Source organism: Rhinatrema bivittatum, chromosome 1, assembly GCF_901001135.1.
Source record: "Rhinatrema bivittatum chromosome 1, aRhiBiv1.1, whole genome shotgun sequence".
In the NCBI taxonomy this organism is placed as follows: domain Eukaryota; kingdom Metazoa; phylum Chordata; class Amphibia; order Gymnophiona; family Rhinatrematidae; genus Rhinatrema; species Rhinatrema bivittatum.
The window spans coordinates 186,020,063-186,038,602 of record NC_042615.1 but is presented as its reverse complement, the minus strand read 5'-3'; positions in this window follow the sequence as shown (position 1 = coordinate 186,038,602).

Sequence of the window (18,540 nt, the reverse complement as noted above, 5' to 3'; positions counted from 1 at the left end):
ATGAGTAGATGGATACTCCAGGCAGGAAGGCCCTCCAAGGAGCGGATAGCCAGAACGCGACAAGGCCCCTGAGGAGCGGGTACCTAAAATGCTCAAGTCCAGGCATTCAGGAATAAGTACAGCATAGCGAATAATGAAGCATCTCCAAGTGGAGTGGAATTCAGCAGGTAGGAAGTCCTGAATTAGATACGAGAGTTCTGGAAGAAGTCCAATGCAGGGAGACCCACCGAGGAGCAGATAGTACTGGAGATCAGGAACAGGTTTCAGAGTAATGAAGCATCTCCAAGTAGAGTGGAATTCAGCAGGAAGGAAGTCCTGAAATAGACACTCACAACGAGAGTTCTGGAAGAAGTCCAATGTAGAGAGACCCTCCGAGGAGCGAATAGTCCCAAATGAGGAAGGACCCCCAAGGAGCGGGTACCCAGGGCGTACACAAGCCCTGGTCAGGAACTGGATCCAGAGTCCAAGTGGAGTGGAATTCCACAATGAAGAAGCTCCAGGAGAAGAGTGAAATACAGAAACGAAGAGGCTCCAAGTAGAGAGAGGACTTCATAGATGAAGAAACTCCAAGTTAAGAATGGGATTCAGCAAAGAGAAATTCCTTGCTAACTCAAGGAGTAGGAGGCAGGAAGGAGTTTAAATAGGGCGCCTTTAATGACGTCATCCATATGGCAGACTCAGGTTTCCCGCCCTGGGCTCTTCAAATGTCTTCCTGGTGGCATGCGCGTGCATGTAAGGAGGTTCAGGGGGCAGAGCTCAGTGTGATGGCAGCATCCCTGCCATGAGCCCAGGCCTCCCACCCATGGGGTAGGCCGCAAAATGGCACGATGCACTCAGTGGCGCCCCGACCTCTTGCGAAACAGCGAAGAGACTGGCCATCTAGGAGGTGAGCAAGGTCGGCCACGTCTACCGCAGTCGACCGGCATAACACCCACAATCCATTGTGCCCTGCATCCCCCTCTCTTTCACCACAATCCTTGCCCTATATCCCTCTCTTGCTCTCCACCAACTACTTTACTCAATATGTCCTAGACCATTAGTCAAATAGATTGGAACGTCTAATTTGATAGATGTTAATGCCTGTTTATGAACACTACCTCTTTAAGATGTTATTATTTATTGATTTATATCTATGAATGTTACTTTTGTAAACCATTGTGATCTTGACATGGAACGACGGTATATAAAAGGTCTAAACAAATAAATAAATAAAACAAATGTTTTTGTTTGTAAGGATTTGGGTGGACCCCTGAACTCTGTGGCTGCTGACCACGCCCACAGGGGGAAGTCCTGTGAGGGGCCACAGGTCAGGCTCAGCTTTAGGACACACACACAGTTAGATCTTTTATTAAACAGTATTCAGGAACTACCAGAGGTGGGGGTAGTGAGCAGGAATGTAGCTCGGCTGGGCTTGTAGTCCCTTAGGCTCTGGAACAGTGATCCCACAATGGCTGTGCTGTAGTGGAGAGACTGCGATCGTGAGTACAGTCAATATATGCAGGGTTCAGGAATAGAGTCTCATTGGTATAGTACTCACACAGTGGTCTCTCGGTATGGAGCACAGGAGCTGAAGTAAAGGCAGGCCCTCGAGGAGCAAGTACCTGGTTCCAGGGAACAGCTCTGAGAGAAGTAGATGGTAACTCACTGATGGTATAGGCAGCAGTGTCTTCCAAGCAGAAGAGAAGTCCAGGTAGCGAGTCCAGGAACATGGGCCCTCGAGGAGCGAGTACAGGTTCCGGACAGCGACCTGAAAGAGAAGAGAGAGAGAGGCCCCCGAGGAATGGGTACCCCAAATAGAGTAGTCCAATAGTGGAGGCAGAGTAGCTAGGTACGGAGAGCAAATCCCATCCGTTAGGAAACCTTTGCTAACTCGACGGCTAGCAATCGCGTAGGCTATTTGTATCCGGGATGTGTGATGTCATCACAGGGGGACGCCCCTGAGGTTCGCGCCAAAGAAGGTACTTGAAGCAGGGCCACGCGGTGCATGTGCCCTAAGGCAACTGGACAGTATGGCGGGAGGCAGCGCCCAAACCAGACCGGGGATACCGGAGAGGACGGCAGGTAGTCGCCGCGGCAGCCAAACGTCTGTCAACCGCAGAAGGAGTCGCCAGAGAGGTAAGGAGGGCAGAGTGGAGACGTCGGGAAGCAACAGTTGTAACAGTACCCCCCTTCAAAGGGCAGTCTCCTCTTCGGGTACCAAGTTTAGGTTTAGAAGGATGCACGAGACTAAATTGACAGAGCATCTCTTTATCAAGGATGTTAGTCTGAGGCTCCCAAGAGTTTTCTTCGGGGCCGAAACCTTCTCAAGAAAGAAGGCATTCAAATGTTTTGCCTCATCTTTGGACATCAAGAATCTCTTCAACCTTGAATACTAGGTCATCCTCTGCATTGATAACAGGTGGTTCCTGAGTTTTGGAAAATAATTCACTGAGAATGAGCAGTTTCAAGAGTGAAACGTGAAAAGCGTTGTGGACGTTGAGACCAGGTGGTAGCTTCAGACTGTAAGTGATGTTGCCAAGACATTGGAGGATTGGAAATGGTCCATCATAGCGAGAAGCGAACCGAGTGGAGGATAACTTCAGTCTGAGATGTTTGGTAGATAACCAGACTTTATCTCCGGGTTTGAAGACAGGCGCTTGAGAATGGTGAGCGTCGTAGAACTTCTTAGCACGGGCACTCACTTTGTTTAGCATGTCCGCAGATTATGGATTTCATCAGCAGTGACTTGAGCTGCTGGGGACGACACTGAGAGCTTCAGTGGAAGTGGCGGTGTTGGAGAGCATCCATATAGCACTTCAAAAGGTGTTGATCCAGTTGATGTTGCTGGATGAGAGTTGATGGCGAATTCAGCCCATGGTAACAGTTTGACCCAGTTATTCTGACGGGAACTGACGTAGGCACGCATGAACTGTTTTATCGTTCTATTCATCCATTCTGTTTGGCCATTTGATTGCAGATGATAGGTTGAAGTGTAGTCTAGAGAGATGTCGAATAACTTGCACAAGGCCCTCCAGAATCTTGCCGTGAATTGAGATCCTCGGTCTGAGACAATGTGTCTTGGTAGGCTGTGAAGGCGAAAAATGTGCGATATGAAGAGCTTCGCAAGCTCCAAGGCTGAAGGTAAGCCAGGCAGCACCACGAAATGGGCCATCTTGCTGAAGCGATCGACTGTTACCCAGATGGTATTCATTCCTCCAGAAGGGGGTAAATCGACTACAAAATCAGTAGCGATGTGTGACCAGGGCTGCTCCTGAACTGGCAGTGGCAGCAAACTCAGAACCTGCTACACCAAAATGCATTTAACTCTCAGAATTCAAACAGCGACAACCCTGCATGAAAAGGCAATACTGCAGATATTCCACTTGGTCCTAACACCAATACACCTTCCAGTGAGAAAACAGAACAAGCTAGACTGCTACAGATCCTTATACAGAAGCTACTAACCTAGCAGAATACTTTACCTTGGTCACACATACAGGATACAGACCCTCACCAAATACAGAATAAAGGATCACAAATTAGAAATAAAAATATGCAGACATAAACTGAACTCTTCTTTGTTCTGCTATCCACTCTAGTTTCACTCGCCATTTCTGTTACCTACAGATAGGAGGGGAGGTGGGGAACAAGAGGAGAAAAGGGGCTAGATTAGGGAACAGGAGACTCTTCTTTGCTTTCAACTGTGTTCTGTTTGCTTCAGGCTCACCCCATTCATCCTGTCACTTGAATGCTTCCTCGGAGGGGAGGGGCTGAAGACTGAAGCAGAGGGCTGTTCTCTACTGCCTGAGATTTGAGACTGGCCAATAGAGTCATTGGGGGCGGAGCCTTGTGTGCTTATGCCCATATGTAAATACAGCACTGCTGATGATGCCTCCATGGGCTTGACACTTTAGACAGCTGCCCCTTTTGTGCCCCCTAGTCCCAGCAGTGTTTCAGGTCCTATACTTACTTTCTGACTGTTATAGATCAACTGTGCATGCCCTTTCCATGGTAACAGGTATAAAATGGTTAAATTAATGTAAACTGCCCTGTGAGTGGAGCCCCTTCTCACTGTGGTGTCCCAGGCCAATAGTAAGAGAAAGAAATAGGGACTCATGGTGGTTCTCACAGTGGTCACATCCAGAAGTTCTTTCTTCTACTACTGGCACAAATCCTTTCTTCCATTTAGGAACAAGGGACTCTGAGTCTAGTAGGAAGGGAAAGCAGGGATAAAGTACAAAGAATCAAATAGAATAAAAAGAATTGAGGGTTTCTCTGTTGGTTTAATTTAGTATTACTAAAAAGTTTACTGATCACAGATATTTGCTTTATAGTAAAATTGTACTAAACACTGCAGGGAAAAAAATAAAATTAACAAAATTATATTTTTTATTTATAGAACAGGTTCTAGAACATAAAAGGTAAACTATTTTCAGATAAGTGTTTTATACTTAAACTTCAACAAAGTAGCTAAAGATGTTCAGCTAAATTAGTTTATTTAAAAGAATGTAATTCATTGTATTTCTCTTTTCTTTTCCAATTGTATTGGATTTATTTATTTTGTTTTGTTTATTTTATTTAAAAGCATTTCTTAACTGCATGTTTCACAGATCATGGTGATTTACAATAAAACACATATAATAAAATGTCAAAACACACATTTATGCAGAGTATTAAGCTTTATATATTGCAGGCCTTCCATTCTCTATATGAGTAGTTTGTGTGTTCAGTGTCTCTTTGTCTAGCTTTATATTAGTGTATGTTTGTTGATGTGCAAACTTAATAGTTTCACTCTTTATGCGACTATCATTTAAGTGCGATTTCTCGTAGCAAAAGTCTGTCCTGACATTTGGGAACATTGCTAGAGTGTGCTGTGTCACTGCTGTCTTCTCTTTCTTTACGTCTTCTTTTTCACTGCTGTTGAAGTTCATTGTCTCAGAGCTCCCTCTCCTCTTTTCGCTAACACAGGAACTAGTTAACTAACAAATAAGAGAGAAACTACTTTGCACACAAATATCTTCCACTACTAATGTGTTCCCTGAACTGTTTGCCCTGAAGACTTATTGGACTTTTTTTCACTAAGTTTCAAACAAAAAAATAATTATGTTTCTCCATATGCTATGGTGACTAGGGATGTGCAGAGCAAAAGTTTATGTTCATAAGTCCATAAGTCGAAAGGGGGGGTCAATTTCGGTCAATATGGACATATGGAGAATTCCATAAGTTGAGTCTATGTCCATACGTGCAAATAAAAATTTAAACCCCTCACCCTCCTTAATCCCCCCCCCAAGACTTACCAAAACTCCCTGGAGGTCCAGCGGGGAGTCAGGACACCATTTCTGAACTCCTTTGCGAGGAGCACGTGACGTCGGCGTCACGTCGGAGTGACGCGGCGTCACGTGATTCCCCACGCGTTCGCTCCGGGACCCTCGTTGCACCCAAAAGGAACTTTTGGCCAGCTTGGGGGGGCCTCCTAACCTATGTTGAATAAGTTGGAAATCCGATCGTTTTCGCCTCATCACTTTTTTAAGTTAAAAAACAAAAATAAGTTGCGTTTTACATTTAAGTTCAAAACAAATGCACACCCCTAATGGTGACCATTGATGGAACATCATCTGTGAACTTGAGGGTATCTACATCTATTTTATTACTGTAACTAAATGTGTATACTCTGTAGTTATTTTCCAGTGAAAAAAAAATCAATTCAGAGTTTAGTTCAGAGCAATAATATTGGTGTTCTAGCCAATATTTTATAATCTGGCTGATATGTTTGTTTAATTTAGTTTCCATTGGAATTAGGTATATAAATATTACTAGAGTGTGCCAGATTTTTTTTTTACTACATCAATCAATATTTCCAGCTAACACATTCCACTTCAAGAATTATCATGTTTATTCCTTCATGGTTTATCTAAGAGAAACTATCTACTGAATGAGTCAAAGATTAGATTTTGGTCTTTAATAACACAGAAACCTTACTCCTGAGCTGTTTTAATTCCATTTGTCAAGGTTTTGATAAAAGTACTCATTTAGGGATGTGAATCAGGCTTCGGACGATTGAAAATATTGTACAATATTTTCAAAATCGTCAGAAATTGGGGGCTCCCCCAAAACGATAGGAAAACCCCACGAAATTGTTCGTGGGGGTTCTCTTATCATTTTGGGGGAGGGTGGGAAAAACGGCACATAAAAATAACCCCTAAACCCACCCCAACCCTTTAAAACTAATCCCTTAGCTTCCCCCACCCTCCCGACCCCCCAAAAAACTTTTTACAGGTACCTGGTGATCCAGTGGGGGTCCCGGGAGCGATCTCCTGCTCCTGGGCCATCGGCTGCCACTAATCAAAATGGCGCCGATGGCCCTTTGCCCTTACCATGTGACAGGGTATCCAACCATTGGCCGGCCCCTGTCACATGGTAGGAGCACTGGATGGCCCGCGCCATTTTTAAAGATGGTGCCGGCTATCCAGTGCTCCCTCCATGTGACCCGGGCAGGCCAATAGCACAGATACCCTGTCACATGGTAAGGGCAAAGGCCATCGGCACCATTTTTATTAGTGGCAGCCGAGAGCGAGAGATCGCTTCTGGGACCCCCCACTGGACGACCAGGTACCTGTAAAAAGTTTTTTGGGGGGTCGGGAGGGTGGGGGAAGCTAAGGGATTAGTTTTAAAGGGTCGGGGTGGGTTTTTTGTTTATCGTCTCGGGCGCAGCCGATAAACAAAACCGCGATTGGGCCAGACGAAAAAAAAACCACAATGGGGCGGATTTTCAGAGCCCTGCTCACGTAAATCCGCCCAAAACCGGGCGGATTTACGCGAGCAGGGCCCTGCGCGCCGGGAAGCCTATTTTACATAGGCCTCCCGGCGCGTGCAGAGCCCCGGGACTCGCGTAAGTCCCGGGGTTCTCGGAGGGGGGCATGTCGGGGGCGTGTCGGGGGGCGGGCCCGGTCGTCGCGGCGTTTCGGGGGCGTGTCGGCAGCGTTTTGGGGGCGGGTACGGGGGCATGGCTACGGCCCGGGGGCGTGGCCGTGCCCTCCGTACCTGCCCCCAGGTCGCGGCCCGGCGCGCAGGAGGCCCGCTGGCGCGCGGGGATTTACGCCTCCCTCCGGGAGGCGTAAATCCCCCGACAAAGGTAAGGGGGGGTTTTAGACAGGGCCGGGCAGGTGGGTTAGGTAGGGGAAGGGAGGGGAAGGTGAGGGGAGGGCAAAGGAAAGTTCCCTCCGAGGCCGCTCCGATTTCGGAGCGGCCTTGGAGGGAACGGGGTAGGGTACTTACTTGTCAGTTAGTGAAAACAAATATGTGCAATGTTGGGGTGATTGTCGCAGCTTGGTGGCGGGTGTTAGGCGGTTACCCGGGCCGGGGGATATATTGGAAGTGGTGCCGGCGGCATCACCGGACGGCGTGGGAGCCGGTCGGTGCCGGGGTAAGCGCAAAGGTGGGGCGCAGAACGCGCCAATGGCAGGACCCCCGCCTGGGAGCGGGGACTCGGCGGGGGCCTACGGCTAAAGGACGCCTGACGGTTACGGCGGGCAGTCATGGACAGCACACCGGCTCGGGTAGCCCCAGGAAGTTGATTAATATGTTAAAAGAAATAAAGCTGCGGCATGTTGATACCAATAACTGTTTCAGTGTGTAGTCACTTAACAAGGATAAAAAGTGTAACAAGTGGGAGGGTTAAAGGTGTGGGGGGGTGGGGGCAAGAAAAAGGACGCCGAGCACAGAGAGTAAGTGGTGGCTGCCAGCGTTAATAACTCATGGTATAATATGACAACGATGTCATTATTGTTACATTTTAACATAGAAACTTAGTTAACTAATTGGAACTTAAGTTTGATTTACATAGAAACTGTGTAACTTAATTAGCTCGTGGTATAGTATGACAACAGTGTCATTATTATTATTACATTTTAACATGGAAAATTAGTTAACAAATTGGAACTTAAGTTTGATTTACATGGGAACTGTATTGAATCACTTGTTCCTTTCTCCTACTTCAAATTGTGACTGCTGTGTTCCATGAAGCCTTTCCTTTGTCACTGACTTCTGAACAGTGACTCAATCCCTCATGCTGTCCTCATTTGATTATTGCAATGCTCTGTTCCTTGGAATTCCTCGGTCACGCATAAAAGTTCTACAATTAGTCCAAAATTCAGCGGCATGTCTAATATTCAATATGATCCCACTTGGCCACAGTATTCCAGTTTGTCAGCACTACATTGGTTAGAAGTGGCATGGAGAATAAAAATCTCACACTGGTTTTTAAGGCCCTCCATAATTGTGCCCCTCCAGGAGTACAAGTGTTGATTCATGACACCTTTGATCTTCAACAAAGGTTTTGCTAGAGGTTCCTTCTCTTAAAATTGCATATCTCTCTGAGTCAAGACAAAGGATGTTTGGCATAGATGGCCCAACACTTTGGAATGCATTGCCTGAGGAGATCAAAGGAGAGCAAGGGGTTTTGCAGGTTTAGACTTAAAAAATATCTTTTTGGTGCTGCATTTCCAACCTGAGATTGTAACATTTTGATTATTTTTATCCTAATTTGGAGCGTCTGGTTTGTTTTTATTATTTTGTCTTGTAACATACATGTATTCCATTCTGATTGTGTATGTAAGTTGCAACCCACTGAGATTGGTGGATCAGTGGGATATAATTTGTATAAATAAATAAATAAACAAACAAACACATAAGCTGAACTATCAACCTCATTTCAGCTCAGGAGTAATATACTTCTGTCTACTCTCTTACCTTTGCTGATCATACTTCAGGAGATTTCTCTAATTAAATTTACCTGAATCTCTCCCTCACATTCATTCCAGGTTATTTATTTATGTTCCTTCAATGTTCTGTCACTTTAATTGAACATTGGACTGTTTCGGTAACAGAGTAGCAAGCCCAAATGTCCATTCTTGGCAACTTCCAGGGTCATTCTGCCATGAATCTAAATTATTAAAACTGTAAATTTGCTACAATATTCATGCTCAGCTGATGTGACTGAAAATATAGGGGCGGATTTTAAGAGCCCTGCTCGCGTAAATCCGCACAGATTTACGTGAGCAGGGCCTTGCGCGCCGGTGCACCTATTTTACATAGGCCTACCGGCGCGCGCAGAGCCCCGGGACTCGCGTAAGTCCCGGGGTTTTTCGAGGGGGGCATGTCGGGGGGGTGTCGGGGACGGGGCCGATCGGCGCGGCGTTTTCGGGGCGGAATGCAGCATTTCGGGGGTGGGCCCGGGGGTGTGGTTTCGGGCCGGGGTGGTCCGGGGGCGTGGCCGCACCCTCCGGAACCGCCCCCAGGTCCTGTCTCGGCGCGCTAGAGGCCCGCTGGCGCGCGGGGATTTACTTCTCCCTCCGGGAGGCGTAAATCCCCCGACAAAGGTAAGGGGGGGGTCTAGATAGGGCCGGGGGGGTGGGTTAGATAGAGGAAGGGAGGGGAAGGTGAGGGGAGGGCGAAAGCAAGTTCCCTCCGAGGCCGCTCCGATTTTGGAGCGGCCTCGGAGGGAACGGAGGTAGGCTGCGCGGCTCGGCGCGCACCGGCTACACGAAATCGGCAGCCTTGCGCGCGCTGATCCAGGATTTTAGCGGCTACGCACGGCTACCGCGTATCTACTAAAATCCAGCGTACTTTTGTTTGCACCTGATGCGCCAACAAAAGTACGCTAAGGCGCGCTTTTTGAAAATCTACCCTGTAGTGCTGAAAACATTTCCAAACACCCTATAAATAGATCTATGTCAAACACCTCAATTTTTGTTAAAAACTGCCTTAGGAGAACCATGGAAGATAGTCAAATCACCCCTTAGTGTTCTTACATGGTTTAATCTCCATGTTGTTTACTACCATTCTGCCACATGATAAGCTAGTTCTCCATAGTAATAGCTTTGAAAACAGCTGGAATCATGCTGTATCGTGAAGAAAATCCGGAGTTTTCATTCTCTCAAATGGAATGCTTTCCACTGACCAAATGGTTCCAAAAGGGCTCCCTCAATAAACAAAAGCACTTCTCTTGAGCATCTTAGAGGTGGCCTGGGCTTGCTCAGGGTACTCTATCACCCACTTTGACCAGGCTTAAACTATTTATGCACCCAAACTCCAGGGATGCTTTCAATACATTCCCACACCCCCACTGCCATTTATTCATGCGGCAAATGCATGATTAGGGAGCACTGACCACTAGACATGCCCCCTTTCACTGTTCTTTTTTTTATTTATTTATTTTGTTGCCCCCCCCAAAAAAAAAACAAAAACAAAACAGCCTTGTGGTCCTAGAAATGATGTCATCAATATTATCAGATATGGTCTGTTCCTCAATTTAATATGGGGGCTTCCCCAGGACCCCAGAAGTTCAAGCAAGCCAACCTATACAAAATTATATTGATGATGACTCCCTGTGCCACTGCCACAGTTGAGGAGAGGCAGCAGCAGCAGCAGCAACACTCTCTGTTCGGTTCACCCCTTCCTCTCAGCCTCAATGTAAGTTCTGGGGAGTCACAGGAGGCACATCGCAGCCCAACAGCTAGCGGTTGAAACAGCACGATGCTGCTCTAAACAAACACCAGCCCCTCTTTTTAATGCCGCAGAAGCTTCTCCTGTCAAATTGGAGCTGTGGGAGTATGTGAGCACATCCGCTTGTCTGCCCCATGTCTGCCAGCTCCCAGTACCCCTGCAGCCTGATCCTGCTCCTCACCAGCAATGCCTCCTGTTACCGGCTATCAAATACAGCAGCTCGAAGATTCCTAACTGCTTCTTGAGTCCCTATTGCCAGCCCAGCTCCTAAAGTCAGGCATCCAGAACACCAACCCAGCACCTTAAACAGGCCCACACCAGCACCTTGCTATGGTAAAATTCACGGGCAAAAGGTAAATAAAAAAACTTAAAGGTGACCCTCCCCCAGCTATACTAGCACAAGTTTGAAATGTGTGAGCATTCAATCTTGAATGCTTCTATTGTTCTTATCATCACTTTCACCAAAAAAATATTTCATACCCTCATTTTTTCTATGAAAAAAATACTCATTGAATCTATCCACCTCCAACGTTATATCTTAATCCTTTTACTAGACATTTCCTTCCACCAAAAACGTGTTTTCCTATTCTGTCTTGTTTATATTTTTGAGATATTTTAATATTTCTCCCATAATCCGCTCTCTCTCTATTATGCATATTTAAGACCTTCTTCAAAAAATGATTTTTTTTTCCATATGCCTGTGGAAAATATTTTATTCAATAAGGCCCTCATACAACTTAGATTACAGACATTGTACCCATTTACTAGCTCTCCTCTAAATGGACTCCATACTTTCTATATATCTATGATGTTGCGGTCTCTAGAATTAGGCACAATACTCTAAATCACTGTTTCTCTACATGCTTCTTGAACATAAGTCAGCTAATCTGGTTTTCCGAATATTCACAATGATTATACATGTAAACTAGTGCATACAAATGTCTCTCGTGTGTAATTATTAGGGGTATGCACAGATATGTATAGTTTTCATTTTGTTTTGTTTTGTTGTTTTAGCTTTTTTATTTAATTTTAATTTCATTTGTTTCATTTCATTTCCTTAAAATGAAAAACTTAAAAAAAAAACCCCCAAACAACTAAATAAATGTCAAGTATGCAGCCAAAAAACACTCCCTGACTCTCCCTGTTCATTCCCTAGCCCTTCCCAGTTCCTTCTCCTCCCCCCTCCCTTACCTGAGGTTGAGAATTTCTTGCTCAAACAGAAAAACATGACTCATTGCATTACAAATTGAATTGTCAAAATAAACCTTTTCTTCCATGTTTCATGCCTCTACACTTCAGTATTCTGGCTAGCCTGTGTCTCAGGTATGGCCACCCATTGCCCACGATGCTGCTTTTAGCAATGCTATCATTCCTCACCACTCCTGGCACTATTCAAGCTGGGATCAGAGGGAAAATCACTCGAGGAAGGGAAGAAAAAGGGCAAGTACATGCTCGCAGCCATTTAAATAGAAGCTTTACGTCATCCCTTTCTCCAGCTCTCCTTCTCTATTGACCCATGGTTACCTGCGTCACTACCTTTCTCCTCACCATCCCCTTTCCTCCCTCTATTCTTCCTGTCCTGGTCTCCCCGTTGTCCTTCTTTCCTCACCCCTCCACCCCCCTTTCCTGCCATTCCTTTGTTATACAGGAGGCCCACACAATGCACAAGTTGTGGCCCTTGCGCTCCTCAAACCCTCTAGCTGGTCTCCTGAACTAAGATTTTAACACACAGTTGCTAAATCACAATTTAACATAGCCCTGATACATACATCCCTGTAAATTACCTCCCTAGTATCTTCCAAAACAGCAGATGGACTCCTATCGACTCAGACAGTGCTGATCGGTGACGTTTCTCCTTCTTAGTGCTAACAGAACTCTGGTGCTTGACCCATAACCGGCTGCGAGCATGTGCTTGGCTTTTATTAAACATAGAATAGACTTCCTCAGTCCATAGTCATGCTACCTCTCTGGCCTTATTTAAATCCAGCCTAAAAATCCATTTTTGAGGATGCTTTTAAATCTCAGTCCCTGGTTCTCTTGATCACACCCTTGTTGGTTTTAATCATTTTTCATAATGATTGTGTTGAATAGATTGTAAATTCTACAGCACAGGAACTGTCTTTTATGTAGGTTTGTACAGCGCTTCGTATGTCTAGGTGAGTAATAGAAATGATAAGCAGTAGCAGTAGATTAGTTTTATAGTGCAGCAGAGAATATTGGAGAATAAAGTCCTCCTCTTTATTTATATATATATTAAAGCAATTTTTTACAGTAGCTGGAAGATCAAAACTGCAGCATTTGTTCTTGATGGATAGGACAAAAGTCATTCTGAAAGCCCTAGCAGCTTTCTGATTGACTGGCTGATGTCATTAGTTGCTGGGGGACAAGAAGCTCAGCCTGCCAACTTAGACACACATGAAGCTGCAAAGAAACGTGGTAAATCACCAAGGCTTTTTTGTTAATTTGTTATGGGGAAGGTCAAAATTTGTAGGAGAAGCACCATTTTCTCTTATCAGAATAAAATTGTGGCTATGATTTTTCTATTATCCTTGTCAGTTAAGGCTTACAAATGACTTGGCCAGAAACAGTGACAGCTTTTCATTTTCTAACTAGAACAGATACAAAAATATTTCACCAATATAGTTTTGAAGTTTTACATATTCTTCAAGGTTGAAAGTGCACAACAACTATTTTAAAAGAACATCATTGTTTCTTAATTTTGATTTCAATAAAATTTTATGAGGAAGAAAAAGACATTAGCAGTGCTGAACAGATCATTCTTATTCAGCCTTGATGTATCCAGTCATTTTTTAAGTTTATTTTGGTCATGTGTAAGCTTCTTGTGTTAAAGTATTTAAATATCTTTATACTGAGTGTTCCTTCAATATGTGTAAATCTGATTTTGTGAATGAACTAAAATCTATGGAAGCAATTTTCAAAAAGATTTATATGCTATTATGGACTTTTGAAAATTACTACAATATATGCTACTTTTACATGCATAACTCCTTTGAAAATTCACTCTTTTGTGAATAACAGATCTATTGGCTATATACAAGATTTCTCCCTTTCAGCCAAACTTTAATTGGTTCAAATACCACAAAGACCACTTTCTTGGCTTGGTCAGTATGAAGTTTAATGAGAATGCATTGAATTAAAAGTTACTGAATGAAAGTTGTATGTGAAACTTTTTCCTTTAGCCTACCTCTGATTAGTTTAACTTCAAACAGATTTCTATTTTTTGGAATGGTTAACATTGGCCTGGATTCACTATTCTACTGCAGAATGATGAATCCAGCAAAAACGGGGGGCAGGGGGCAAAGGGGGGGGGGGGCGGGCCTGTGAAAGCCAGCAGCCATCGCACCACCGCAGTGTTATCGCTGCTGGCTTTCGCACCCAATAGCGCCACCGTGAAAGGTGGCGCTATTGGGTGCGCTACTGGCGACGATAAGGTTACTAACCTTATCGCCACCAGCGAAGACATCGCGGAGTCCGCCCCCTCGCCACCCCGACTCCACCGTGACTCTGCCCCGACTCCACCCCTAGCAAGCTATCGCACATGAAACGTGAACACTAAAAAAACTGAAATTATGATTATAGCTCCTCCGCGTATTAGCCACTCCACCCCACTACCCGCCACTCTCCCACTCACAATATCGCCAGCACAAGAGGTGAGAAATCTAGGAGTTACCGTCGACAGTCAACTTAACCTAAAAAAATTCATAAACAATATGATAAAATATTGCTACTTCAAATTGCATACTCTCAAAAAACTAAAACCCCTCCTCCACCGCGGCGACTTTCGTACTGTGCTGCAAGCCATTATCCTAACAAAAATTGACTACTGCAACTCCCTCCTCCTCGGCCTCCCCAAAACTACTGTCCTCCCCCTCCAATTGCTCTAAAACGCTGCTGCCCGTATCATCACTAACGCACACAGAAATGAACACATCACCCCTGTACTCAAAGAGCTACATTGGCTACCCATTTCCGTACGGATACGATACAAAACACTATCTCTCATACACAAAATCTTACACAGCCCCGACATGTCTTGGTTCAATGACTCCCTATTCTTCCACAAATCCATCAGACCTACAGGATCCCAACATTCCACCACCCTACACATACATCCCCAAAAATCTACCCTCCTCAATACCACTAAAGAATAGGGATGTGAATCGTTTTTTGACGATTTAAAATATCGTCCGATATATTTTAAATCGTAAAAAATCGTTAGAGGCGCGATACAATAGGAATTCCCCTGATTTATCGTCAAAAATCGTAAATCAGGGGAAGGGGGAGGGGAAGGGGAAGGGCGGGAAAACCGGCACACTAAAACAACCCTAAAACCCACCCCGACCCTTTAAAATATATCCCCCACCCTCCCGAACCCCCCCAAAATGTTTTAAATTACCTGGGGTCCAGTGAGGGGGTCCTGGTGTGATCTTGCCCTGTCATATGACAGGGCAAAAGTAGCGCCGGCGCCATTTTGGTTCCTGTCCCCCGACGTCACAAGCGCAGGAGATCGCTCCCGGACCCCCGCTGGACCCCCAGGGACTTTTGGCCAGCTTGGGGGGGCCTCCTGACCCCCACAAGACTTGCCAAAAGTCCAGCGGGGGTCCGGGAGCGACCTCTTGCACTCGTTGCCGTATTGCAAAATGGCGCTGGCCATATGGCCATACGGCCAGCACCATTTTGCAATATGGCAATACAGCCATACGGCCAGCGCCATTTTGCAATATGGCAACGAGTGCAAGAGGTCACTCCCGGACCCCCGCTGGACTTTTTGCAAGTCTTGTGGGGGTCAGGAGGCCCCCCCCAAGCTGGCCAAAAGTCCCTGGGGTCCAGCGGGGGTCCGGGAGCGATCTCCTGCGCTCGTGACGTCGGGGGACAGGAACGAAAATGGCGCCGGCGCTACCTTTGCCCTGTCATATGACAGGGCAAAGGTAGTGCCGGCGCCATTTCTATTAACGCAGCCGTGGCCTGAGAGTGGAAGATCACACCGGGACCCCCCCCCCCCCCACTGGACCCCAGGTAATTTTAAACTTTTGGGGGGGGTTCGGGAGGGTGAGGGATTTATTTTAAAGGGTCGGGGTGGGTTTTAGGGTTGTTTTAGTGTGCCGGTTTTCCCGCCCTCCCCCGATTTACGATTTAAACGATTTAAAAAAAAAAAAAAAAAAAAAAACCGCGACGATCAGATTCCCTCCCCCCCAGCCAAAATCGATCGTTAAGATGATCAATCACATGATTCACATCTCTAGTAAAGAATGCACCCTATCCATAGCAGGTCCCTCTGCTTGGAACGTTATGCCAGTTGACATTCGGCAGGAACTATGTCCCAAAAATTTTTAACTAAAACTTAAAACATGGTTATTCAGACAAGTCTTCACTTGATCCTCCCCCTCCCTTCACCACTCCCCCCACCCCTCACACCCTTTACCTTGTACATCTCTTTTTCAGCTCATTATTCTAACATTAATATGTCTTGTGATATATCTATTTTACCAAATTAATGTAAATATGTACAAATTTCATATTTCCCCCATCTCCCTGCCCCATACTCCTCCTGCATTTTGTTCTATATCTAAAATATTGTTATCCACTGTTTACAATGTACTCCTTGCTCTTCCCAGTTTCCTTTGTTCCTTGTTTATTGTAAAGCACTGTTGCTACGTTCGATGTTACCTGGAAACCGATATGATGAGGAAAGACTAAAGAGGTTAGGACTTTCCAGCTTGGAGAAGAGACGGCTGAGGGTGGATATGATAGAGGTGTTTAAAATCATGAGAGGTCTAGAACAGGTAGATGTGAATTGGTTATTTACTCTTTCGGATAATAGAAAGACTAGGGGGCACTCCATGAAGTTAGCGTGTGGCACATTTAAAACTAATCGGAGAAAGTTCTTTTTCACTCAAAGCACAATTAAACTCTGGAATTTGTTGCCAGAGGATGTGGTTAGTGCAGTTAGTATAGCTGTATTTAAAAAAGAATTGGATAAGTTCTTGGAGGAAAAGTCCATTACCTGCTATTAATTGAGTTGACTTAGAAAATAGCCACTGCTATTACTAGCAATGGTAACATGGAATAGTTTTTGGGCACTTGCCAGGTTCTTTTGGCCTGGATTGGCCACTGTTGTAAACAGGATGCTGGGCTTAATGGACCCTTGGTCTGACCCAGTATGGCATGTTCTTATGTTCTTATGATGTTGTCCTATGAATGTCAGTTTACAAAACCCACAAATAAATAAATAAATAAATAAATAAATAAATAAATAATCGCACGCGATAAGCCTTAGAAAATGACCCCCATTATGTTTACTTGTAATTGGTTTGAAAGTAATGAATGATAGAATTTTGTATTTCAATTGGTTTCACTGTTGAGAGCTTATTTTACACATTTGTGGTTGCTTAAGCTTACAATCTTGACAGAGTATAATAAAAATATCCATAATAAACATAAACAGTTCTAACAAAATGGACATAAAAGTAGACATACCAATTCCCAGAAATTGACACTCTTCGAAAACTATCACTTGTCCTACAGCTACCAACCTTAACCCATATAAGTATTTCTGGGTTGTTTTTTAAGAACATGCCTCCCTGAAAAGAAATGTTTTTAATTTCTTTCTAAAACTCTGCACATCTTCAGTTGCATACAGCTCTTCTGGCAAGGTATTCCACCTTTTTTGAGCCCATCATGGAAAATGTTTTGCCCTTGTCTCTTCTAATCTGATCTGTTTTTCTGATGGAATACCCAATAGGTTATGTCCAGATGATCTAAGGGACCTTAAGGGCCTTGAGGAAAGCAATGACTAGAGTTCTCTCTAGTCTTACTGTTGATTGACCTAAGTATCACAAAGACCATATCCATGTATCAGATTGGTCAGCATGTTTAAATGCTCAGTACTCCACTGTGTTTATTTGCTTGTGATTATAGTAGACATCTGCTCACTTTGATGTTTGGCATTTTTCTTACCAAGGCTATGTAAGTACTTTCTGGAGTGTTCTGATTTGTGATTTTGAAATGAATTGGACTATATGATGTTTTTTCCTCTTCCCAACTCGAGCTGTAATAAAGCCTTGAGGCATCCTGGTGGCTAAACATGGGCCACATTGGCATTAATATTCCACTTACTTATGTATTCCTTAAGTCATGGATATCCTTTTGATTGATGGATAAGATGTGTATAATTTTTGATTAAACCTTTGTTGCTGCATTTTTTAAGGGAACAAGTACACTGTATTTTTCATCTTCATTGAGAATTATAACACACGCGCATGTTATAAAATACATTTACCATGTGTACATGCGTGCTGGAGTTTAATGTCCATGTGCACATGTATGGGTGGATGGCCTCCTCTGCATGCAAGAGAGGGAAATTTTAAAAGTCAATGCTCGGCGATGCGAGTAGGACTTCCCCAGTTCCCTCCCAGTTTGCTCCAATTAAAGAGCAGACTGGGAGGGGACTTCCCTATCTCCTTACCTAACCTTCCTACCCTTTCCCCTCTCCTCCCAAACCCTAACCCCTTCCTAGCTACTCACTTTTTTTTTTGTTTCGTTGCTTTCTGTTCCTCCCGAGCAGAAGTAATCTCTGCGTGCCTGCTGGCTGCCAGCGCGTGCTTCCCCGGGACAGAGGCTAATGGCGCTTTTCTGCCTGCCCCCAGCTCCGCCCCTCCATGCCCAGACCATGCCCCAGGCCCGCCCCTTCTGCAGGGCCTGCCACTTCTGCATATAACAGGGGGTTACGCGCATGGCTGGGCCCGTTCTAAAATGCCTGTGGTATACTCAAGGCCCAGCCGCATCCATAACCCCCGTTTTTTACATGCACAGGCCCTTTAAAATTGGGCCTTAAATATTTTATTAAGGACTTCACCAAAAGCAAAACTGAGGAATTTTTTTAGACCAATGATTGAATACATCAAAGCTGAAAATGGATTATCTGTTTAGCATTGCCTTCTGAAGTCTTTTCCATCCCCCATAAAATTTTATTCAAATCAAAATTAAGAAACACTGATGTTCTTTTAAAATAGTTGTTGGGAATGTTTAATCTTGAAG